This window comes from Polypterus senegalus, unplaced genomic scaffold (assembly GCF_016835505.1).
Source record: "Polypterus senegalus isolate Bchr_013 unplaced genomic scaffold, ASM1683550v1 scaffold_2444, whole genome shotgun sequence".
Taxonomy (NCBI): Eukaryota; Metazoa; Chordata; class Cladistia; order Polypteriformes; family Polypteridae; genus Polypterus; species Polypterus senegalus.
The window spans coordinates 32,876-58,827 of NW_024380282.1; the positions used below are offsets into that span (position 1 = coordinate 32,876).

The 25,952-nt window shown below is 41.4% G+C and overlaps 1 long non-coding RNA gene across 1 annotated transcript; it reads left to right on the forward strand.

The window, feature by feature from the left end:
* The first annotated feature begins 16,496 nt into the window (after positions 1–16,496).
* Positions 16,497–25,655, forward strand: LOC120520124. The gene is made up of 3 exons (XR_005631772.1): positions 16,497–16,602; positions 18,649–18,650; positions 25,644–25,655. It is a non-coding gene; the product is annotated as an uncharacterized LOC120520124 (long non-coding RNA).
* Positions 25,656–25,952: the final 297 nt, after the last annotated feature.

Genomic DNA, 25,952 nt, shown 5'->3' on the forward strand with positions numbered 1-25,952 from the left:
CAATCCACAGAAGGCTGCAGGACCTGACAACATACCTGGTCTTGTGCTCAAAGAATGTGCAAGTCAACTGGCTGGTGTCCTCACAGACATCTTCAACACATCTCTGAGCCAGTCGTCAGTCCCAACATGCTTCAAGTCGACCACCATCATACCAGTGCCAAAGAAGTCATCAGTGACATGCCTGAATGACTACCGACCAGTTGCACTCACACCAATCATAATGAAGTGCTTTGAAAGGTTAGTCATGTCACACATAAAGACTAATCTCCCTGCCTCCCTTGACCCTCTTCAGTTTGCATACCGCTCAAACAGGTCAACTGAGGATGCCATATGCTCTGCCCTTCACCTCTCCCTGACACATCTGGATAAAAAAGACACATATGTCAGGATGCTATTCATAGACTTTAGCTCTGCCTTCAACACAATCATCCCTCCAAAGCTGGTTGTAAAACTGAGCAGGTTGGGCCTGAACACCACCCTCTGCAATTGGATCCTGGACTTCTTGACAGAGAGGCCCCAGTCAGTTCGGATGGGCCACAACACTTCCAGCATCATCACACTGAGCACTGGAGCACCGCAGGGCTGTGTGCTTAGTCCACTGCTCTTCACCCTGCTGACTCACGACTGCACACCACGCACAACACCAATCACATCATCAAGTTTGCGGATGATACGACGGTGCTGGGACTGATAAGCAGGGATGATGAAAGAGCATACAGAGATGAGGTGAAATGGCTGTCCACATGGTGTGAAGACAACAATCTATCTCTCAATGTCGACAAGACAAAAGAGATAATCGTGGACTTCAGAAAATCACATCCTGCCCACATCCCACTCAGCATCAACGGTTTAGATGTGGAGACTGTTAGGAGTACCAAGTTCCTCGGTGTGCACATAACTGAGGAACTTACGTGGACACATAACACCTCATCACTAATCAAGAAAGCCCAGCAGAGACTACACTTCCTGAGGCGGCTGAAGTGAGCAAGTCTTCCCCCTTCCATCCTCACCATGTTCTACAGAGGCACCATAGAGAGTGTCCTGATCAGCTGCATCACTGTCTGGTATGGCAACTGCAACATATCCGACCGCAAGTGCCTGCAAAGGATAGTGAAGACAGCAGAGAACATTATTGGGGTGCCTCTCCCTTCACTACAGGACATATTTTACAAACCGCAGTGTCCCAAGGCCTGCAGCATTGAGCAGGACCCCTTACACCCCTCACATGGACTTTTCACACTTCTGCCATCCAAGAGAAGATACTGCAGCATCAAAGCCAAATCTGCGATGCTGCAAGAGAGTTTTACCCCAAGCTGTTAGACTCCTTAACACCAGGCTGCCCCTGGGACCTTCCACACGGCCTCAACCACCACTAAAAACAGAACTTTTATACATGAAAACCACAGTCCTGCAAAGAAGAGCGTGCAGATAGAGAAGAACTGAAGATCTCATACTAACCTTTAAGGATTTGACACTCTTGATATCCTTATGCTATGAAACACTCTGACCTGTCATTGTTTACACAGTCTTAAACAACTATTATCATACACTGATAATTTCTGTATTATCTATATCCATTATTTATTTATTATATTACATATCTTACACATCAATATTGCTGCTACTTGTTTGTCCTATCTTTGCACAATGTCTTGTCTTGTTTGTGTTTTAATTATAAATTTAAAATTTTTACTCTATTTTTAATTTACTATTTGCACATCATGTTGTTACACTGTGGACCCTGAGCTTCGCAATTTGTCTATCTGTATAATTGTATATGGTTGAGATGACAATAAAGTTCACTTTGACTTTGACTTTTGAAACTGTTTGGTACGTTCCTACCTCCACCCTCATTTAATTAATACATGTGGTATGTCCCTAGCTCCCTTTTGCTATTGGCACTGCTTTTGTTTTTACTTTAGTTCCCACCATATTGTATTTAGGTTAAGGAAATTATCGTCCTTTTACCTTCAAATTATCAATGGTTTTACGTCTTAATACTAGTATTACTTATGGCAAGAAATCTACATTAAAGTATACGGACTCTCAGCCTTGACTTCTTGGTAAGTAAACTATCTGTCCACGTTCACTACAACCAGTTGGGCGACGCACACTCCGTACAGATTGGGTCTTGGGAGAGAAGCCTCGCTAATACGCCGTTCAGGGACAGAATAGTAAAAGGACGGATTTCTAATGCCTGATCGTGTCAAGCCCGGGGCTAAGCAAAGAACTATTCCTTAAGTACTTGTCTTCATTATACCTAAAACGCTGAACCCTTTAAATGCTACTAGTCAAGGACAGCTCAAACGGAGACTATCTTGCTGTTTTTGTCTTTGTTCAGCTTACTTAGTAATTTTACTTTCAATTTCCACGCAGTTTAAGGGCTCTGTACAAATATCATTGTTTATTGACTCACTGCGTAGCGAAGGAGCTGGAACTTTCGCGCCGACACCGCTGCGCCGCTGTTTTGCTGAACTTTCCGTGACCCCTGCGTGCTCGCTCTTGGCTCGGCCCCGCCCCGCACTCCTCATCGCAATATGTCTCAGCAGGAATCAGCACATTCACTAGAATTGGAGTCCCAGGAAGCAAAAGGTGAATTACTCCCACCTGAAGATGATATTGGGATAGAAAGTGAACTGTCTGCCCGACCTAAACGCATAGTTAAGCCGTCTTTAAAAATCAGAGAAGGGTTTGAAAGTCAAAGGATAGAAATGTCAAACAGACTTTTAGATTTATGGAGCAAAACTATTCATTGGATTGCCATTGCTAATGATGCCAGTGACAGTCCAGAGCAATTAAAGGACTTGTTTGCAAGACTTTAACATACCTATGAGAACTATAAAAGACATTTTGAGAAGTATTATGCCTTTTATTAAATGTAAACATGGAAGATGCATTACAGGAGTTAGCATTACTCTCTTTGATCAGCAAAGGCACATCACATCTCTTGAAGTAAAGTCGAGGTTAAAAATAGGATAAGGCAGTTTAATGATACTGCATCCTGCTATTCTGTCTCGTCTAGGCAGGTTTTAACTTAACTGGTTTTAGCCCGTGCAGAAGCAGAGGCAGCTAAGATTCAGACTACTTTTTTAAAAGGAAGCAGCCCTTAAGGCAGAAGCAGCTCGCATGCAAGCAGAGGCAGAGGCTCAGTTAGAGGTCCTCCAAACGCAACAAGAGGCATTGAGTATTTTGGAAGAGGCCGTAGAGGAAGAGGGCGAAGTTAACCATCCCTCCGGGCTGACCACCACAGAAGATCCGTAAAACGAACTTCCCAGTTTGTCTTAGATCAGAATACTGACAATACCTTTAAGTCCACAACAGAAAGCTTTACATACAATAGCCCAGCACATAACCTGCCAGAAGATGCCACACCACCCAGTAGGGAAGACCACTCTAATCCGCACCCCATTGTGAGTACCATGAATCCCGCAAGTATTCAAAACTCATACCACCTACTGATGCACTGCCAAGACCTTTCTCAGATATAGATAATCAGAATTTCATTAAACCTCCCAGGAAATATACTTCCAGAAACTCAGTTTTCTTTAATGAGTCATGTTGTAAGACACCTGGGCTTTGGACAACCTGAGCTGAATCCATCTGCAACTCCATTTACCCCACTAGTACCTAAGCATAATCCAGAGACCATCAGCTACAGTAATCCGCAAGGAATACCTATGCGCATGAAATCAGAAAGAGCTGAAATATCGGACTTTGCAAGGTACATGATCCGCCGAGAACTCATCAATACTGGTCTCACAAGGTTTGACCTCCCAGGAAACTACAGGAGCTGGAGATCCACATTTAAGACAGCAATTTCCAAGACTTAGACATCTCACCCATGGAAGAACTAGATCTACTGGTGAGATGGCTTGGGCCATAATCAACAGAATATGCCAAAAGACTTAAAACTGTCCATATAAACAATCCATCCACAGGCCTCACCCTTGTCTGGGAGAAACTAAACCAAACATATGGAAGCCCGAAGTGATTGAGCTTTCCTTATTCAAAAGACTACAGGACTTTCCTAAACTGTCCAACAAGGATGGCTGCAAGCTTTTAGAACTTAGTGACCTTCTTCTTGAACTTGAAATTGCTAAAACAGATCCACATCTACCCGGTCTCAGTTATTTAGATACTGTTCATGGTGTTAACCCCTTGGTGGCAAAACTGCCATACCATCTTCAAGATAATAAAATTTTGGCGGGTTCCAAGTACAAGCAGAAGCATTAAATGTCCTTTCCACCTTTCTCCTTTTTCTCAGAATTTGTTAGACAGATTGCCAAGGCCAAAAATGATCCAAGCTTCTCAATGAATGAAGCACACGTGCCAAGCTCAACAACAGCAAGGTATGAGAACTTGAGTGCTAGACATAAGGACCTAAGGAGCACTATTTCCATTTGTAAGACAGGAATCTCAGACAACACATCAACTGCCAGTAAGGATGTGACAGAAGAGAAAATTGACGATCCCAACCATTACTGCCCAATACATAAAAACAGCACCCTCTAAAGAAGTGTCGTGCTTCCAGAGAGAAGCCCATGCAAGAGTGCAGGGAATTTCTTCGAAGGCATGAAATCTGCTACAGGTGTTGTGCTTCAATGGAGCACTTTGCCGGAGAGTGTAAGGCCACTATTCAATGCTCTGAGTGTGGCAGCGACCAGCATGTTACTGCGCTCCATCCAGATTCCCAAGAGGACTCTGTCCCCTTCTCCAGGCATGGCGGGAGAGCTCTGAACAAATGCCAAGTCCAGTATCATCTAAATGTACCAAGGTATGTGGAGAAGGACTTTGTGGGAGATCCTGTGCCAAAATATGTCTTGTAAAGGTGTTCCACAAGGAACAACCAGAGAAGGCCATTAAAATGTATGTTATTTTAGACGAACAGAGCAATCGTTCACTTGCAAATCCAGAGTTCTTTGACCTGTTCAGTCTAAAGGGAACTCTTCACCCTATACCCTAGGCACATGTGCAGGCCTAGTGAATGCTACAAGAAGAAGAGCAGATGGTTTTATTGTGGAAGTGGTGCGAGGGAACGCACAGTTTTCACTTCCTACGCTGATTGAATGTGACCAGTTACCAAGTGACAGGGAGGAGATCCCCACGCCTGAAGTAGCACGGTGCCATCCTCACTTGAAGCATATAGCCAGCTGTGTCCCACCTCTTGACAAGAATGCTAACATCTTGCTTTTGCTGGGCAGGGACATTCTAAGAGTCCATAAGGTACGTCAACAGTGTAATGGCCCAAATGATGCCTTATGCTCAGATACTTGATTTAGGTTGGGTCATTGTGGGAGATGTCTGCATAAATAAAACACGCAGACCTTGCAGCATCCATTCTTATAAGACAAGTGTGATTGGAAGGGGCATGTCTCTTACTTCAGACAATGCCCATGCCACTATTTTGTGAAAGAGACCTAATCTGCACACACAGGTATTTGATAACATACAAGAGCTCGGTATGGTTATGCCTGAAGATGATCTTGGTCGTACAGTTTTCCAGACCACCAGCGGCGACAACAAGGTAGCTCCTTCTGTTGAAGATAAGGAGTTCATCAAAATTATGGACCAGGAATTCTGTAAACATAGTTTTAACAGTTGGGTAGCTCCATTACCCTTCCACAATCCAAGGCCCATTCTTCCCAATAATTGTGAGCAAGCGGTATCAAGATTTGCTTCACTTAAGAGAACACTGAAGAACCGACCAGAGGTGAAAGAGCATTTCATAACATTCATGCAGAAAATACTGGACAACAATTATGCGAACCAGCTCCACCATTGAAGGAAGGTGAAAAATGCTGATATCTTCCATCCTTTGGCATATACCATCGTCACAAGCCAGGACAAATTAGAGTAGTCTTTGATTCAAGTGCACAGTACAGAGGCATATCTCTCAACAACGTACTTTTAACAGGTCCGAACCTAACTAACAACCTTATCGGAACGCTTACACGGTTCAGGAAGGAACCTATTGCGGTGACAGCTGACATCCAACTGATGTTCCATTGTTTCATCGTTAAGAAAGATCATCAAAACTACCTTGGGTTTCTTTGGCACCGTAACAATGACATCAGTGATGAAGTCATAGACTACCATATGAGAGTCCATGTTTTTGGAAACAGCCCATCCCCGGCAATAGCAACATATGGGCTTAGAAGAACAGCTAGAGAAGGAGAGGAAGAATATGGCTCAGATGCCCGAGAGTTTGTAGAAAGAGACTTCTATGTAGATGATGGACTTAAATCCTTGCCAACAGCCGAAGAAGCCATTGATTTGGTCAAACTGCTCTTATCTCAGGCCAACCTTAGGCTTCATAAGATAACATTCAATAGGAACAATGTGATGAAGGCCTTCCACCCTGATGACCATGCAAAGGACTTGAAGGACTTAGACCTAAGAGTGGATGTACCACCTATTCAACGAAGCCTTGGCCTACACTGGGAAGTGACTTCTGACACTTTTACTTTCCAAGTTTCACAAACCGAAAGGCCATTTACCAGACGTGGAATCCTGTCTGTAGTAAACAGCCTGTATGACCCCCTAGGTTTTGTGACTCCTGTGACCATTCAGGGAAGGGCAATACTTCGGCAGCTCACTGACGGGGAGAGAGATTGGGATGCACCATTACCATTGAACCTAAGGCCAAAATGGGAGATGTGGAAGGAATCCCTAAAGGCTTTAGAACAGCTTCACATCCCACATTGTTATTTCTCTGCTTCACTGACAACATGTCAGAATAGAGAAATCCATGTCTTTTCAGATGCATCCACAGAAGCCATAGCTACAGTGGCCTACCTTAGGGCAACTGATCCTGAAGGACAAACCCATGTAGGGTTTCTGCTGGCAAGGGCCAAACTGGTTCCAAGACCTGCACATACCATCCCCAGACTTGAATTGTGTGGTGCGACATTAGCTGTAGAAATGGCCGACTTCCTATTGAATGAGATGGACACTAAAATTGATGTTATCAAATTTTATACAGACAGTAAGGTCGTGCTGGGTTACATATATAACCGCACCAAGAGATTTTATGTGTATGTTGCCAACAGAGTAGAGCGTATAAGGAAGACCAGCAAACCAGAACAATGGCAGTATATTCCGTCTGACATGAACCCTGCAGACATTGCTATGAGATCAGTCCCAGCTGCTCTTCTCACCAAGTCTTTCTGGTTCTCAGGACCAGAGTTTCTGCTATGTAGACCTCCTGCAATATCTTCCAGTACCTATCATCTCATATATCCAGATAATGATCTTGAAATTCATCCTGAAGTTACCTCTCTGCGAACCATGGCTCACTCAGCCATAATCCTTGGGTCATGCCGCTTCGAACGATTCTCTTCTTGGACAAAACTTGTTCACACGATGGCTCGTTTAGCCCACATCACTCGGTGTTTCCAGAAAACAAACAAGCCACGGAACTGCCATGGATGGCACATGTGCAAGGAGCCACCAAGTATATCAGAACTTGAGCTAGCAGACATAAACATCATCCGTCACGCATACAGAGGAAACCTTCCCAGAAGAGATGAAATGTCTTAATACCGGAAAACAGGTCTTCAAGGGAAGTCCCTCTTTAGACTGAATCCCATGGTAGATAATCTTGGCATGCTGAGAGTGGGTGGTCGTTTGAATAGAGCAAGCTTCCTTGGGAAGGAGCAGTACCCTTAATAATTCCAGATAAACACCACCTAGCCACCTTGCTTATTCAACATCATCATGAGCAAGTTTCCCACCAAGGAAGACACCTCACTGAAGGTGACATTAGAGTCTCAGGATTATGGATCATTGGAGCAAAAAGACAAATCGCCACCATTATAAAAAGGTGTGTCAAGTGTCAAAAACTAAGGGGTAGGCAACAACATCAACAAATGGCCGACCTACCAGTTGATAGGCTGAGCACAGAACCACCCTTTACCTACGTTGGGCTTGATGTTTTTGGACCATGGACAAGTGCAGCACGAAAAACCCGTGGTGGGCAAGCTAATAATAAAAGGTGGGCAGTGATGTTCACTTGTTTAAGTGTACGAGCTGTACATATCAAAGTGATTGAATCAATGGACGCCTCAAGCTTAATTAATGCTCTGCACAGGTTTTTGCCATCAGAGGACCAGTGAAGGTTTTAAGGTCAGATTGTGGAACAAATTTAATTGGTGCATGAAAGGAGTTACAGATTGACTCCAAGCGTATTGCAAACCACTTGTGCAGTCAGGGTTGTGAATGGAAGTTTAATCCACCACATTCCTCACATATGGGTGGAGCATGAGAAAGGATGATTGGAATGGCAAGACAGGTACTGGATTCCATGTTAATTGATGTGTACCCTTCTCACTTGACTCACAAAGTGTTAACTACTTTCCTTGCTGAAGTGACAGCAATAATTAATTCAAGATCTTTAAGTTTAATTTCTTCAGATCCAGAGTCTCATGTTATTCTAACCCCAGCTGCCCTTTTGACACAGAAAATTGGGATTATTCCAACTCCACAAGGAGTCTTTGACAGCCACGACCTTCACAAAAGCCAGTGGAGACGTGTACAACATCTTGCCAATTGTTTCTGGAAAAGATGGAGAAAAGAGTATCTGAACCTTTTACAAGACCGCAGAAGATGGCAAGTACAAATACCTAACCTAAGGGGATTTGGTCTTATCGGATCGATTGGCCCATGGGTCTCATTGTAAAGACCATGCCCAGTGATGATGGAAGGGTCCGCAAGGTTGAAGTAAAGACTGCCAGGGATGGGACTGTCAAGACCTTCTTCAGACCAGTCACCGAAGTTGTCCTGTTACTTCGTCAAAAAGACCAATTCAGTCCCACCATGGCTGATGTATCGTGAACCTTCTGAGGTCACACCAATCTCTACCACCTTCAGTTACAAAGGTTTTACTTGTGACTATTGAATCCGAGAACTCATTTAAGGTTTATTGTTGACTGTGGCTGTTCTTGTAATGTTAATATTCAATGAGCCTGGCTGGTGAAACTCAGGGTCTCTGGTCTGAACTTGTGGAGTTTGGTGACCAGTTCAGGGTACATGGGGTAGAGAAATACAAGTAGTTTAAAGAAGAAGCATACAGGCTGAGAAGAAGACACGGAGAGTTTATTAAATGTGGAGGAGAGCTGAGGGGATTATAAAAGAATAAAGAGAAGAATTTAAAGGTAGTGGACAGGGGCGCTGTCACTGGGGTCAGCTGATCAGCATGTCAAGTATTCTTCTTTGTAGATAGTCACCTGCCGTCCAGTCTTGTTCAGCTCCTCTTGTAGTGACCTCAGGTTCTTCATCTCATTCTCACTGATCTCATTATAGTCAAGCCTGTGAAGGACACAAGTGTGAGTTACAAACATAAGAGGACCCCACCTCACACACTGTACTATCACAGTGACACACCCACAGGTCAACTTCCCAGAATTTCCCTCAGTGTCCCTAAGTCACATGACATGTGTGTCACCCTGCCAGTCACTCAGTTCACTGTCCAGTCAGGTCACCGTCCTCTGAAGGCCTTTTGGTTTCATCTCATCTCAGTGATGTGTTCTAGTCAGTTTTATTTTTTATTCTCCTTCATTGTTTTCCATTGTTTTTATAACATTGTTCTGTTCATTTATTATTTGTTTAATTCTGTATTATCTGTTATTTTTATTCTATTTAGTTATTATTTAGTACCTCTGTGTGTATCAAAAGCCGCTTTTCCACTGCATAGTACGGCACGACACGGTTCAGTACAGCTCACCTTGGTTCGGCTCAGTTCAGCTCGGTTTTGCGTTTCGACTGCAGTGTAGTACCGCTTTAGAGTGGGGGATTATTCACGTGTCGTTATAGTTGCGCGCCTCTACTGCAGTGACACCGTGGAACTTTTACAACAACACGCAGACAACGACAACACTTTAGCTCGACGACGCGCAAGGTTAAGCATCTAAAAAGCACATCACTAGCTAACTTTTATCACTGTTGCAAAGCATAAAATGAACTTAACTGCCAGTGTAACATTAAAATGCTGATTCTGTATATTACAGATCTTCCACATTTTGCAAAAAGTCGCGCAACAGACCATCTGTTTGGACATTTAACCGTGCTTCAGAGTGGTGGGATGTGATTGTTCCCGGTTTTACAAACACTCAGTGGCTGGGGAACTTTTGAAACTTCCGCGTGTCTGTACCTTTAAAGAAAAGAATAGCCAGTGACGCAGTAATGACGATTTTCTCCGGCCAATCAGTGACCAGCAGAGTTTACACGTCACATTTTGGTAGCGGTTCGGCACACTTGAAACCTCGGCTGAGGTGGTACTAAAAAGGACCAGGTACCAGGTACTGTTCCCAGTAGAAAGCCCAAAAGTGAGCTGTACTGAACCGTGTTGTGCCGTACTATGTACTGGAAAAGCGGCTTTACAGTTCTCTCATGCTCCTTGTATTTTGTGATTTGATCCCAAGACACAGGACCACCTACCCCCAACTCTCTAAAGTCTGCGGCTCATTTGACTGCACTCTGGTGATTGGTGGTCATTGTGAGTATTTTGCTCTTTTGTTTTAATTCTGATTATTGTCTTTGAACCTTTGGCTCTTGAGTTCAGATTCTCTCACAGTTTGTGCTTTTTGAATGTTGTTAGCTTTGGGTTGCCTTTGGCAGCCCCTTTGGCTCTTTGTTAATAAACCTCGTCTTTTATGAAGACCACTTGTGGACTTGTCTCTGCTCCAGCTGGAGTTTTCATGGTTCTCCCTCTGGTCAGACTCACTTCACGCCTTTGAGACTCTTTTTGATTTTATTTTGAGTTTAAAATCCTGAGCTCCTTTCTGAGGCCTAGTCAGGCCTGAATCCTCCTGTTTGCCTGAGGTGGGCCTGCCTGGGGTGACATTTGTTTGGCGTGCTATTCTAGAGGCCTCACCCCTTTGTTATATTGTGCTGTTAGAGCAATCACAGCAGAAGATGGTCTGTCCAGGTGACATGATGTTGACCCCTCTGTGGTCACTTCCTGTGTCCTGCTCTCTTCATTAATGTTCTGTCTCTCTCTTTATTGTTTTCTTTACCACTCCTCCTCACTCTCCTGTCTTCTCTCATTTTCTGTCCTCTTGTTTCTTCTTGTTGTCCCCTCACAAACCTGTCCACTGACATTGGCTCTTCTCTGTCTTGTTAGTTCCAAGTGATCCCCATAATCCTGTCCACTCTCTCCTCCTGTCCACTCTGCCTGCTGTCCTGATCCTGTCACCTCTCCTCCCTGTGTCCTTGTCCCTCTGTCTGTCCACCTTTTCTGCTCTTCCTTTTCTCAGCTCATCTCACACTCCTCCTCTTTGTTGTTCTCCTTCTGTCGTCTCTCATTATCTTTGTTGTCCTCCCTGTCTGTCACCTCCGTCCAGCTCCACTTGTCCACTGCTCTTTGTCCTTCTTGTCCCACTGTCTCTCCTTCTCCTTCCTTCAGTAAGTCCATGTGGTGTCCTGTGATCAGTCCATCCATCAGGCCATCAGCTGTGACTTCATAACCCCACACACCTCACTCTGTTTACTCACCTCAGTGTCTTTAATTTACAGTTTGGGGTCCGCAGACCCTCACACAGCTGATGAGCTCCTGAGTCTCCCAGTTCATTTCTGCTCAGGTGCAGTTCAGTCAGCTGTGAGTGTGGAGAAGAGAGGACTGAGGACAGAGATGAGGAACATCTGGAGGTTAGACAACAATCAGAAAGGCTGTGGAGATAAAGAAAGAGAAGTGAGGACACAAGGAGGGACAGACAGACAGACAGAATGCCACAGAGCTCAAAGACTCAATGACTGCTGGTATTTTTACTTTTACTGAGCCTGTTTGAACCCGAGACCACCGCTGTTCTTATAAGTAAGTCACCAAACACCTGAGAGGGTCTCCTGCCTTCATGCTGTACTGACAGGTGAGAAGTCATTGAAATGGACACACGGACATTAATATTGGAGATGAACCTCAAAGAAATGAGACTGACAGCGTCCTGCACTTGAGAGGCCACATGGACTTATAGAAGGTGACAATGGGGGGTGACAAAGTGAGATTTCTTTGTGTCATTCAGGACTCAGGATGTGTAGACATTTTGTCGGATTATAGGACAACATGCAAAGACAACTGGGAGACATTCTGGTCACTGCAGAGCTTAACACTCAGCTGTTTGTCATGATGGACTCTCCTCATGTCACAGTAATTAGATGATGACGATGATGATGACACTCTGTTGGTTTAAAAGGACAAACACTTGGCCTGACTTTAGGAATGCGATGAAATAATGGACATGGAGGACAAGACTGAAATGTGACACTTCTGTCCTCGGCCACTCAGACCTCACATACTGACCAGTGACACTGATCAGTGACCTTTGTCCACTACACACCTCAGTGTTGTTGAGCTCAGTTTTCTTATTCCTTCTACTAATTTGTCATAAAGCAGGAGGATGAGCTTCAAATGGAATGTCAGCATCACAAAGTCCAGTCCAGTGGGCACAGAGGTGTTCTGAGTGGACTGTGAAGAGACCCACATGACCGCGGACAACTGCTGTGCATTCCCAGCTCTGCCCATAAGTGATTTGGATCAAAATGACGGCAAAGAAAACCCACAGCACTTTATCAGCTGACTTCACAGGATGTGTGTGTGTGTGTGTGTGTGTGTGTGTGTGTATGGGGGTCACATGAGTGACTTGTTTGTGTCCTCACAATTTGAATTTGTCACAACTGCACCTCATTTCTTTATGTCCTGTCTTTTCAGTGACGTTTATTTTATAAAAGTCAGTAGTGGGCAGTAAGGGGTAGACTAAAGAAGGTGTGGTCTTTATCAGCTTTTATTAATAATATCAGCAATATTCAAGCAAAATGTTAAAAATGTTAAAAGCAATGGACTTAGGTTCAAACTATGAGTGCACTGCAAAGGCCATCAGTCACACATCAGTCACACATTGGTAAGTTTATAAGGGAAGGAGCAGCTTTACAGCAGAGGACCATGTGGAGCTACTCACCCACTCCACCCCAAAGCTGCCAGAATAGATCATGTTGCCCTCTCCCCCTACCAGTGTGGCAGCACATCAGAATGTGCCAAACGACCCGCTCATCTCCGCCCCTGTTTCTCACACCATCACTGCTGATGAGGTTACAGGAGAACTGAGGAGGCTGCATCCCAGGAAGGCAGCTGGCCCAGATAAGGTGTGCCCAAGACGTCTGAGGGCCTGTGCTGCTGAATTGGCAGAACCCCTTCAGCAGATCTTCAACCTGAGCCTGCCACTGGGGAGGTCCTCACATTGTGGAAAACCTCATCTCTCATTCCCAAGAAAGTGAGATCTAGTGAACTCAATGACTCCACGCCTTTGGCCTTAACATCCCATATCATGAAGAACCCTGGAGTGACTACTTCTTTATCTCCTCAGACCACAGGTGATTCACACACTAGACCCTCACGCAGTTTGCCTATCAAGAGAAGGTGGGTGTGGATGATGCAGATGTTCCATCAGTCAGTGGTTGCCAGTACTCTCTTCTCTCTGTAGCATGCAGTTAGCTTGAAGAAGAGAGATGCTGAGCGTATTGACAAGCTGATCAGGTGAGCAGGGTCTGTGGCTGGCATGGAATAGGACTCTGGTGATGGTGTTAGAAAGGAGGACACTATGCAAACTGCTATCTCTTATGGACAATGAACATCACCCACTATACACCACCATAATTAATCAGAGGAGTTTGTTTAGCGGTAGGCTGCTATCACAGAACTGCAATATGGACAGATACCAGAGATCTTTAGTCCTCAGAGCCATTAGACTCTTTAACTCTTCATAACAGGGGGTGGTGGTTGAGTTCTGGGCCTGACGCTCCTTCTCTCCTCCTAAGCTGTATTGACTGTATTAGCTGGGCACCACATCTGATATCTCACTATTGGCTCACTGCTCTAGAAGTTTTATTTTGTTTTGTTTTTTTTTGTTCTGGGTCACTTCAAACATGTTATCCTATCAGCATAAGCGTATCACTTTATTTTACTTTAATGTTAAGTCACTTTAGTATTTGTCACTTTAATATCAGATGCCACTTGTCACTTTGGTAGTAGTCATTATTTGCACAATTCTAACTGCACTGACATTACTGTATGCACCATCTACATTACCTGAGTTGGACTGTAAGATTACAAACTCAGTGTACTGTGATTGTGTTATTTATACAGCATTTGTTATTTGTTTAGTGTGTATGTGAATGTCTGTATTCAACTTGGTATAATTCTTGGCTGCTATGGGTACTTGAATTGCTATCTATCTATCTATCTATCTATCTATCTATCTATCTATCTATCTATCTATCTATCTATCTATCTATCTATCTATCTATCTATCTATCTATCTAAAACTAGATGGCTAAGTGCTTAGTAATCTGATTATAAAACAAAACAAAGTGTTCAAACCAAAATAAAGTGCAGTGTCTCTTCAATAAAGAAGTTAATAAATACATAAACAAATAAATAGATAGATAGATAGATAGATAATCCCGATACAAACAGTGTCCTTTGTTGGAGATAAAAATCACAGTAAACAGTCAATAAATAATCCACAAATAAAAATGAGGGAAAAATCACTGGAGGATCAGTCCATTAAAACAACAACTAGATGCTTCTGTGCCATCTTCTAAAGCTGACATCTCCTTTGTTTACCATTTAAGTTCTCCTCAGCAAGAGGAGAGACCACCAGCAAGAGCAGTCATCCTTCACATCGGCTAGTGCCCTTAGCAGTCACCACTGAGGACCCCAAACTCAGCTCATGTTTCCAACAACATCCCATGGCCTTCTGCAGGGTACCTTGTGAGTTGTTCTCCTTTCTCCTGACTCTATCCCTCAGCATTCAGCAGAAGCCCACTTGTGCGGTTCGACACACAATAGGTTTTCACCTTGCCCCTTGAGTGCTGTGCACTCACTCTTCTCAAAGCCACTTGCCTCCTCTCCACTGCATCAGCTCAGCTACCATTCTGCATTTATTTTATTTCTTATTTAACCTCCATCTCCTTCTTTTTGTCTTTCTCGTTTTAAACTCACTGGCGTGCAGGTGTCTAATTCCAGCCCAGAACACTAATGAGGACACTGGCTGAACCACACGTGTCTGCAGGTGTAAAGTGCGCTCCGCCAATTCACCACCAACACTCCAGGGCTGCTCTGCTCCCCCACACTACCACATCCACCTACGCCCCTCTGAGTCCACCATTTTAATTTAAAACCTGCACACAACCACTGACCCCTGACAGTGTCACCACACAGCTTTGTATTTAGTAGAAAAGAGAATCACGCAGTGACCAGAGTGACCAGTGGAGCACAGGACTAGTGTGACAGGTGTCCTAGATGACGGTCAAATTATTTACATTGCCAGTTGACCGTTTGATTGTCTGCTGAACTTGAGAAAGACCCTGACTGACATAAATGACAAAGAAGGATTTCTGATGCATTGGGTTTGGACCTGTGATCAGTGAAGACCATGTGTGTATAAAAATATCAAAAGGCAATATATGCTGGATTATGAGGTCACTGACATGCCCACTGAGGTCACCTTCCCAGAATCCTCTCAGCATCCCTGATGTCTACTGCACATGATGAGTGTGTCCACCTGTCGGTCACTAAGCCCACTGACAGATATATGTCGATCTCCTGTGTTGACCTGGGGTCATGTTTTGTAGAATGATGTCGGCCTGTTCAGTCCACTTGGCTATAATGGCGGTCACTTCCTGTGTCTCCCACCTTACTGTCCACACTGCCTTCAGTCCTAATCCTCTCCTCCCTGTGACCTTCTCTTTCTGTGTATGGTTGGCTGGTCATTTCTACTGCTGCTGTCCACCTTTCCTCCTGTTCCTCTGTCTGTCCTCCTCTTTCATTCGTCCTTTTCTTCATTCTGTTCATGTCCTTCTCTTGTCTCTCCTCATCTTTGCTCTTCTATTATCTTTAGCTGTCACTTCAGTCCAGCTCTAGCTGTCCACTCCTCTTTGACTTCTGTCATTTTAGTCGGCTGTTCTCCTCACACTGACTGTGTTTCTCCTCCTTATTCTGTTTTAGTGAGGACATCAGAGGAGTGTAAGGGGGAAAGTGACAATGGAGGACAGGAACAAGGACTAGATTAAAATAAACAATGGACAGCGTGGGCTTGTGGGCCACAAAATAAAACAACAGTCTGGACTGAGAGGATGAGTAGAGTGACCAGTGTGGTGAAGGGGCTCAGGGTCACAATGCTGTCTTTATGAATTGAATTATTAAAGAGAAACCTGCAGTTGTGTCACCTCACGTCCATCTGTCTGTCCATAAGGGACTCTGCAGTCTGTCCTGATTAAACACAGCATTTGTGTTGTAACAGTGGAAAAGTCAGAGCAATAATGTGACAAGAAATAAAATTCATGACACACACACAGACACAGACACACACGCACACACACGCACACACTCACACACACACACACACACACACACACACACTTGTTGTTCACTTACTTCAGTTTCTCTAATTTGCAGTTTTCACTCCTCAGCCCCTCACACAGCTGATCCACTCCTGAATCCTCCATATTGATGTTTTTGCTCAGGTTCAGTTCAGTCAGTCGTGAGTGTGGAGCAGAAAGAGCTGAGGAGAGAGCTGAGCAACATGTGGAGGTGAGACAACAATCAGATAGGCTGTGGAGAAGAAGAAAGAGAAGTGAGGACATGAGGAGAGACAGACAGACAGCCAGAAGGACAAACAACACAAAAGTTCAATGGCCACTTGTATTCTGACTTTTCACTGAAGTGCAGTGTGAACACGAGACCACTGCCATTCTTATAAAGTAAGCGCTATATGCCTGACAGGGTCTCCTGCCTTCACACTGGACTGACTGGTGCCAAGTCATTCAAACTGACATGTGGACATAAACACTGGATAAGAACGTCACAGACATGAGACTGATGGCATCCTGCGCTCATGTGACCAAATGGACTTGTCACAGGTGACCACGGGGTAAGGATGACAAACTGAAATTCTTGTCTGTCATTTACCACTCAGGACTGGCACCTCTAGTGGTGACCAGCAGCAGGTCTTTTTCTCTGTCTTTGTTGAAGTTTTTGATTTGTTGTGATTAATTTTTAATTCTGGGTTCATTTATTGAACAGGAATAAAGTAATATTTGTGCCCTGAAGTGTTATGGAGTCTCCTCTTTTATTTGTTTGTATTATTTTGGTGATACTTTTCACTTCACTTGCTGTCATCCTGATGCATCTTCTGTTCACCTGAGTGATTCAGTTCAGCCAAATATAAATACAAAATGGGAGACACTGAGCTACAGGAGGAGACCTCTGAAGAGTATTTAGGGGTTTATGTTGACAAAACATTTTCATTGACTAAGTAATGTACAGAAGAAACTAAAAAGATAATTTAAAAGTGAGGTTGTATCATGAAAACTATTGAATGTAAGTCCAAGGACATTATACTCAAACTATATAATGCACTAGTGAGACCACATCTGGAGTATTGTGTGCAGTTCTGGTCACCACAGTACAAGAAAGACATAGCAGCACTTGAAGCTGTGCAGAGGAGAGCAACCAGGTGCATCATGGGACTTAAGGACATGTCCTACTGTGACAGACTCAAAGAATTAAACCTGCTTAGTCTGAGCAGAGGAGACTGCGTGGGGACCTCATCCAGGTATTTAAAATCCTCAAAGGCTTTGATAAAGGAGATCCTGAAACATTTTTTCTGCTTAACTGTGAATCACGTAATTGAGGACATCAGTGGGAAATTAACAGAAAGTGCATTTAAAATTAAAGCCAGAAAGAAGAAAGAGTTGTGGAACACTGAACAAGCTACCAAGACATGGAGTTGAAGCAGAAACCTTGAGAACCTTTAATAAGAATCTGCATGAGCTTAGCTAAACAAACAGTCTTGATGGACTCAATGGTCTCCTCTCGTTTGTCTCTTATGTTCTTTCATTACTTTGCTTCATCTCTTGTATAACCCCTAATAGAGCACCAATAGGCTCATGTGAGGCTCCTGTTTGTAGACTTCTCTTCAGCCTTTAACACCATTCAGCTTCAACTTCGTGCACAGAAATTATTAAAAAAATTAATTTCGACTTCAGTTTGGTAGGATGGCTGATTGACTTGTTAAGAGACAAGAACTGAAGAGTGAAAGTCAATGGCTGTCTGTCTGACATGTTGTCCTCTTCCACAGGTCCCCTCATGTCTGTTCTTTCTCCTCTTTTGTACTCCTCTACACTAATGGTGGTCTCAGTAAATTTGAGGACAGGTTCATCTTAATATGTGCTGATGACTCAGTGATTGTTAGCCTACTGAGTGTAAATGAAACCAGTCCTGGTCCAGTGAGAGATGACTTTGTGAACTGGTGTGATGAGTCTTTACTACTAATAATCAAACTTAGAAGCAGCACCAGTCACCAACAAGAAACAATCACCAAAGAGCAGGCAGTGGAGATCATTGACAGTTATAAATATCTGAGGACAATCAAAGACTCACAGCTAACTTTTAAGGGAAGCACAGAAAGCCATCAGCAAAAAGGGACAGCAGCAGCTCAACTGTTTAAGGAAGCCGAGTCTTTGTAGTGTGAGTCCTTCTATGATGACACTCTTTTATAAATCTCGTATTGAGTCTGTTTGTATTTATAAACTGCTAGCCTGGTTTGGAAATCTTAATGTCAAAAACAAAAACACATTAAACCAAATTGGTAAATGGAGCAGTAAAATAACAAAGCACTGGACAGTCCAATCTCACTGACCTCCTATAATGCCGTGTGTCTCTACTGACCAGTCAGTCATGAAGTTTCTGATGTTTGTTTAACTCAAATCTCTGATTGCAGACTCACATTCAATCATCTGTCCATTTTCCACACCTGCTTTTTCAAATCTGTGTCACAGGGCAGCAATGAATGCCCATCACATACGATGTCAGCCTTTTCTTATCAGCGCCACATTCGTATTGACATATTTTATTTATTTACAAAGTTTTATCTTATCTATATTATTCAACATTAACACACCTCACCAATTTAAATATTACACGTCTCATGACCACATCATAGACAAAGTGTTATTGTAACAGGGACACCTGTGTGTACAGCGGGTGAGAGGCCTGTTGGAGTGCAGGAGTGAGTGTTAGTGCAAATACAAAGGGACATGGCCACTGTGAACTGGACAAAGGAGTGCAGATCTGCTCAGCAGGTGTGTAACATCAGTGAAAGGTCCTCAAAATCGTGTTAGCGGACCCTCAATAGGCACTTTATTAGACTTGTCAATGTGATACCCTCACCCTTTAGCTCTGTGCCTGTTGGAATTCTCTGAAGATGTGGATTCAGCAGGACGCCTGAACAACTCTTTATGGATTTTGGGAAAGGTGAGAACAAGTCACTGTTTGTCAACTCAAGGCAGACAAATTACGAGTCAAGTCTTAAATTTCAAGTCCTAAACAAGTTATAATAAGTTTAATGCTATGTCTTAAATTTACAAGAATCATAAATAGCTTAAAACCTTTGTTACATTTATTATCATTATATTTCCAAACCTTCATCTTCATGTTATTACAAGGATGAAGAAAAATGAAATGCAAATACGCATGTAATGAGAAACAATTCTCAAAGTGCCACTGAATGTCACAATACAAGCAGTGCAAACAAATTTGCAGGCCTGTCTACTTCTTATGCAATTGAATAGATTTCTAATCAAAAAGTATGAATATAACATGAGTACCAACACCTCAAATAGAAACACAGCCCTAAAAATAAGAAGAAAGAAAAAGCTATGTGTGTTAACATAAATATATGTGTAATAAGTCTGACATACACAACACAAATCATATGAGTGTGAGATCAGAGATCTGTCCATCTGTCTGTCTGTCTGTCTGTTCTCTCATCCTGCTTATTCAGGGCAAGGCAGTGAAATAGCTGAAGTTTGTCACATCAATCATTGGGTACAAACGAGGATCAACACCTGGACAGGGCTCCAGTTCATCACAGGGTAAAAACACACACACACACACACAGGTCTACTTCAACAACACCAAGTCCCATAACCTTCATGTTCTTTGACAGCAGAGAACATGTGAGCTCCACACAAAGAGCACTCAGGACTTGAGCCGTCATCTCCACACTGCAAGGCACCAGCACAGGTACTGTGCCACTGTGCCACCCAAAGACAGACAGAATAAGTGAAAAGAACACAAAGGAAATTCGAATAACTCTTAAAACACATTGGTATCATAACAACATTGCAAAGAGTAATAATTAAATAATAGCAAAAAACATAAAACAGATATTAATTTTTAAAGAGAATGCATATACATGTAAAGAAATAATAAACCAAGAAAAATACAATATAAACAATCATAAGATATTTTTAAATAATGAAGATGTGAAAGAAAAATGAACTGCTTGCAAGCTACTGAGGGTTAATAGCTGACAAAGCCATTTTGCTCTAACGGCAGGTTATTCATACAGACGTCTGTCATAAGATGGTGCAGTAAGCTGACTGAGGACAATTTCCAGTTTCTTTAGGAATGCCTCGTTTGACACAGAAAAGATGACCTTTCCTTCTTTAGGGTCTATCTGACAAATAAAAAAATAAATAAGAACAGATGACCCATTAGCGTAATAAAGTAAAATGGTTAAATAAATGATATGTTTTTAACAATAATAATTTAATAAGGGAAGGGGAAGAAGAAGAAATTATTAAAAGCCAATAGAAAAAATGTAACTTTGCTCATCTGCCTTACAACATAGAATCCATGTACTCATCTATGACTGAATAAAAATCTAATTATTTGAACTTGTCCTGTCTTCCACAAATAACACGGTTACAACACAACAAAAACATCCAGATAAATGCAACAGTAAATAAAAATATATATAATGGAAAAAAAATTTTAACAGTACATCTAAACATAACAGACAGTTATTTATCGGCCATGTATGAAAAGCAGGCATTGTATAGAATGCCAAGGCAATATATAGAATGCTGAAAATTGGATGTTAAAGTATGAAATTATTAAAATTTCACACATTTCCTAGGCATTCTATGCAATGCCAAAAGACAAACCAGCAAAGTATAAAATACTCCTGCTAATGACGTGTCTAATGTCACGTTTTTTTGACGGTTGCCTCAGGCGGAGAATTCCTCATTTATATTTCAGTCTTTGTTCAGAAGTCACGAAATATGCTTCTTTGAATTTGGTCACCTAAGACTCTAGCTAGCCCATACTGTGCTGTATGAAAATGGAAGAGCAAGGTGTAGTGTCCTATAAGGAATCATGGTGTGTTGACATGCAACAACGATGCTACGATGAACTGTCTAAAGTACAAGGCAATGCTGCAAAAAACAGTGTTTTCCTAACGAAACAACTTACCAGAAGTTAATGAGCGATGTAAAAGGCCAAGATGACTACTAAGAAGGAACCACAGGACTATTGGCTGCTGAATTCGCTAAGATGTGATGTTAGCAGAAAACAAAAGTAAACTGATTTATCCTGTTAAAGAAGGCTTTAGTGCTGTCCAGTTCGACATCATGGACTCTGAGTTATATAACGTACTTCATGACGTTCATTTGGCCGTTTACCACGGAGGATGTGACCAAAAGTTGAAAGAATTTTCACCCAAATACAAGAACGTTACTTCATCATGATATTGACCTGTACATTCACCTTTGTGAGCTGTGCCAGAAAAAAACAAAAAGATTTTAAAAAAAGGTGTTGTTGTGAAGCCTATGGTTTTATCTGAATTTAATTCCCGTTGTCAGGGATATTTTATTTGATATTTTCTTTTTCATTTATGTATTTTTAATGAAGGCCTTTTCATGACTCACTTTTCAAGTTTTACTTTTTGTGTGAAAGACAATAAAGTGCAATTTAAAATATATTTTTTTCCTTCCTTGTTGCAACAAGTAGGCTCATATTTTATTTTCTCTTGTTTTCCTCAATAAGAAAGTCCTATACTTTATTTTGTATTTTTTCTTTTTCATATACGTCTTTTCAATAAAAGCCTTTTCATGACTTATTTTAATACTTTGCCTAAAGAGCATTTGTCATTTTATATAATGCCTTGGTATTACATACAATGCCTAGGGAAAGTTTGTATAATATTAAAATAATTTGGATATTTCATACTTTGCCCCAAAACACCAGGAATTTTATATATTGGCTAGGCATTCTATACAATGCCTGCTTTTCATACATTGCCAGTAACGTATATATTGTTATGCACGTGTGCGGAGATTATCATCCTGTCTCTGCTGAGGTAAGTGATACCACTCTGAGACGAGAGGGGCGCTCACACTGACTGTCTCTCCTGAGTTTGAGGTGCTGGATCAGCTGGCATCTCCTGTAAATGTAGCCCTCATAGAAGACTACAGGCTTTTCCAACCCGTGCTTTCAAAAATCTGACATCAAACAGGGGTTGCACTGCACTGGCCTTACTATCATAATTTGACTGTGGATTACTAATTTTATTTATTTTTTTACTTTTCCCTGTCTCTTCTCTTAACTTTACACTCCTCTTATTACTTACATACAAGCTCCCCAGTCTCACTATTTGTATTCCTTCGTATTTCATTGTATTAAAGAGTCTTTATGCTGTTGCCCTCTTAACTTCTGTACTTTCTTGACTGCTAAGAAGTGTTCAATTTAGAAAAACACACTTACTGAATATCCACTGCTGCTTAATTTATTATTGTCTTGACTGCTCCTACAGCCACTTGTGTCTGATTGACATCTTAACACTAGTCTCGTGTTAGCTGAGCTCTTTTTTCCCCCACTTCTTCCATTATTTACTATGACGCCGGTTATTTACTTACAGAAATGTCAGTGTCAGCAACTGCTGCTTACTGCACTGCCTTTCCAACAGAAGATGGAATACAAATAACAAGAAGAGTAACTTTTCAAGTAACTTTTCCAAATGCTCCCCCAAACTCTCAGTTTTGTTACTCAGTCTCAGCATTACGTCCAGTCCAATTGTTATGTAATGTCATGTAACAACACACATCTGTGGTACAGAGCTGACAACACTGTGACATTCAATGTCCTTTCCGCTGGTGGGATGACAGAGCATGTGTGACACCGATGGGCCTTCTTGAGACTCCATCAAGCCATTGAGCTCACAATCAGCAAACCACTCTTCTTTCACGGGGATTACTTTTGGTAAATTTCAGATACATTTTGTGACATTATCGTCAATAGGGAGGAGTGAAATGATTTGAACAGCTGAACATCATATCTCAATGTTTCTTTTATTATAAAAAAGTAATAAATTGTGTTTTGCTTTCAGCTAAATTCACTGCATTGTTATTAGAAGAAATACATTTAATCCAACTGACCTTTTCTTGCATTAATTCTGAATGTTTTTGCCTGTTATTTACTTTTTAATCAAAAGTCTCTAAAAAAAAAAGAAAAAGTCTGCATATCATCAACTAGGTGGTTGCTGGTGGTTGAGAGGGCTGTTGTTTAATCAACGACTTTCCATGTTCTGAGTTTACTGAGAAAACCCAGTAATGTGCACAATGGAGAGATTTTGTAGTGGGTGTTGAGTGGCAAGTATCCTTGTGTCAAAGAATTGGAGATTCATTAACCTGGGTAATGTATGCAACTACTAAGGCAAGCCAAATTGACATTTAGGAAAATCTCTAAATGCTTTTTAAGAAATATGGAAATCCATTTTATGATATTTCAAACAGATTTCAAGATATCTTGAAGTAATATGCTGTGTGTTTTGAGATATTTGAAATGCATTTCAAGATATGGGTAGCACAGTGGCAGCACTATAGCCTCTCAGTTTGGAGAACGGTGGCATCCTTGCATACAGTTTGTATGCTCTTCTGGTGTCTGTGTGTGTTTCCTTTCGGTGTTCTGGTTCCCACTCCAGTCCAAAGACATGCAGGTTAGGTGCATTGGTGATAGTAAATTGGCTTGTGTGTGTGCTAACCCTGTAATGTGATGATATCCTGTTCATGGTTTATTCCTGCCTTGTGCCCTGTGCAAGACGGGATAGGCTCCAGCACTCCCTGCAACCCAATTTAGTACTTGAGTGAGCTGGCAAATGACCGACTGATTTCAAGGTCTGAAATGCAGTTTGAGAAGATATCTTAAAATACATCAACATATGGCAAGCCAAATTAACATTTAAACGAATTTCAAATATCTTAAAATGCAAATTACTTTATAAGATATCTAAAAGTCATTCTGAGATACTGTATCTTAAAATAATTTTGTTTAACATTATAAGATATCTGTAGTAAAATGTAAGATATCTCCTTTCAAGATATCCAAAATACATTTTCAAATATCTTAAAATAACTCCTTGTGCATTTCAAGATATCTCAAACTCCCGTCTTGTAAAATTTTGTATTCTTTCAATGGGACTTCCTGTCTGTTTTAATAAGGCAAGACAAAATAACATTCAGGGATATCTCAAAATACATTAAAAATAAAATACAATTTACTTTTTAAGATGTCTAAAGCTCATTTTGAGATATCTTAAAATAAGTTTATAAGATATCTGTAATAAAATCTGGGATATCTGAAATATATAGTTTTCAGAAATCCATCCATCCATTATCCAACCGCTATATCCTAACTATAGGATCATGGGGTCTTCTGGAGCCAATCCCAACCAACACAGGGCACAAGGCAGGAAACAAACCCCAGGCATGATGCCAGCCCACCTCAGGGTGCACACACACACACCAAGCACACACCAGGGACAATTTAGGATCGCCAATGTATCTAACCTGCATGTCTTTGGACTGTGGGAGGAAACTGGAGCACCCAGAGGAAACCCATGCAGGCACAGGGAGAATGAGCAAACTCTATTCAGGGAGGACCGGGAAGCAAACCCAGGTCTCCTAACTGCGAGGCAGCAGCGCTACCCACTGTGCCACCATGCCACCTGTTTTCAGAAATCTCAAAATAATTTCCTGGGCATTTCATGACATTTCAAAACCCTTTCAAGAAATCTCAAACTCCCTTCCTGCAAAATGTCTTATTCTTTCAATGGGACATTTTAAGATATCTCAAATGTATCTGACATATCTTGAAATTTGCAGGAAGTTAATTTGAGATATCCTGAAATGTATTTCAGATATCTGAAAGTGGACAGGAATCTGTTTCCAAGATATCTGTACATGTATTTCAGATATCTTAAGGTTAATTGTATATATCTGAAAATGCTATTGAGATATCTTGAAATACAATTTGAGATATTTTGAAATGCATTCTAAGATTTCTCAAGTGGATCAGAGACCCAATTTAAGATATCATGAAATTAATTTGAGATCTCTAAAAATGTATTTTACATATCTCAAACAACAGTGAATTTCAAGATTTCTCAAATGCATTTTAAGCTATCATAATTATATTTTCAGATATCTTAAAATAACTTCCTGCTCATTCTGCAATATCTCAAATACAATTTGAGATATCTTAACATAGACATAGACAGGAAGTCCTATTGAAAGAATAATAGGAGGTGATTTCGAGATCTTTAAATGTATTTGAGATCTCTTGAAATATACAGAAAGATATATTGAGATATCTGAAAATGTATTTCTCCTGCCTTGTGCCCTGCATTGGCTGGGATTGGCTTCAGCAGACCCTCGTGACCCTGTAGTTAGGATATAGCAGGTTGGATAATGGATGGATGAATGGATGAAAATGTATTTTAGATGTATTAAAATGCCTGTGGATGTATTTTAAGGTTTCTCTAAATGTATTTAAGAGATCTCAAAATTGACAGGAACTTATTCAAGATATCTCAAATTACATTTGACACATCTTAAATAGCATTTCAGATATCTCAAAATGTTAATTTGGCTTCTGATATGGGAAGTTATTTTAAGATATCTTGAAAAATAATTAATATATTTAAAAGAATTTAAGATATCTTGAAATTCACTTTTATTGGAAACACCTAAAATACATTTTTAGACATCACTAATTAATTTCATGATATCTTTAAATGGGTCTCTGCTTCACATGAAATATTTTAGAATGTATTTCAAGATAG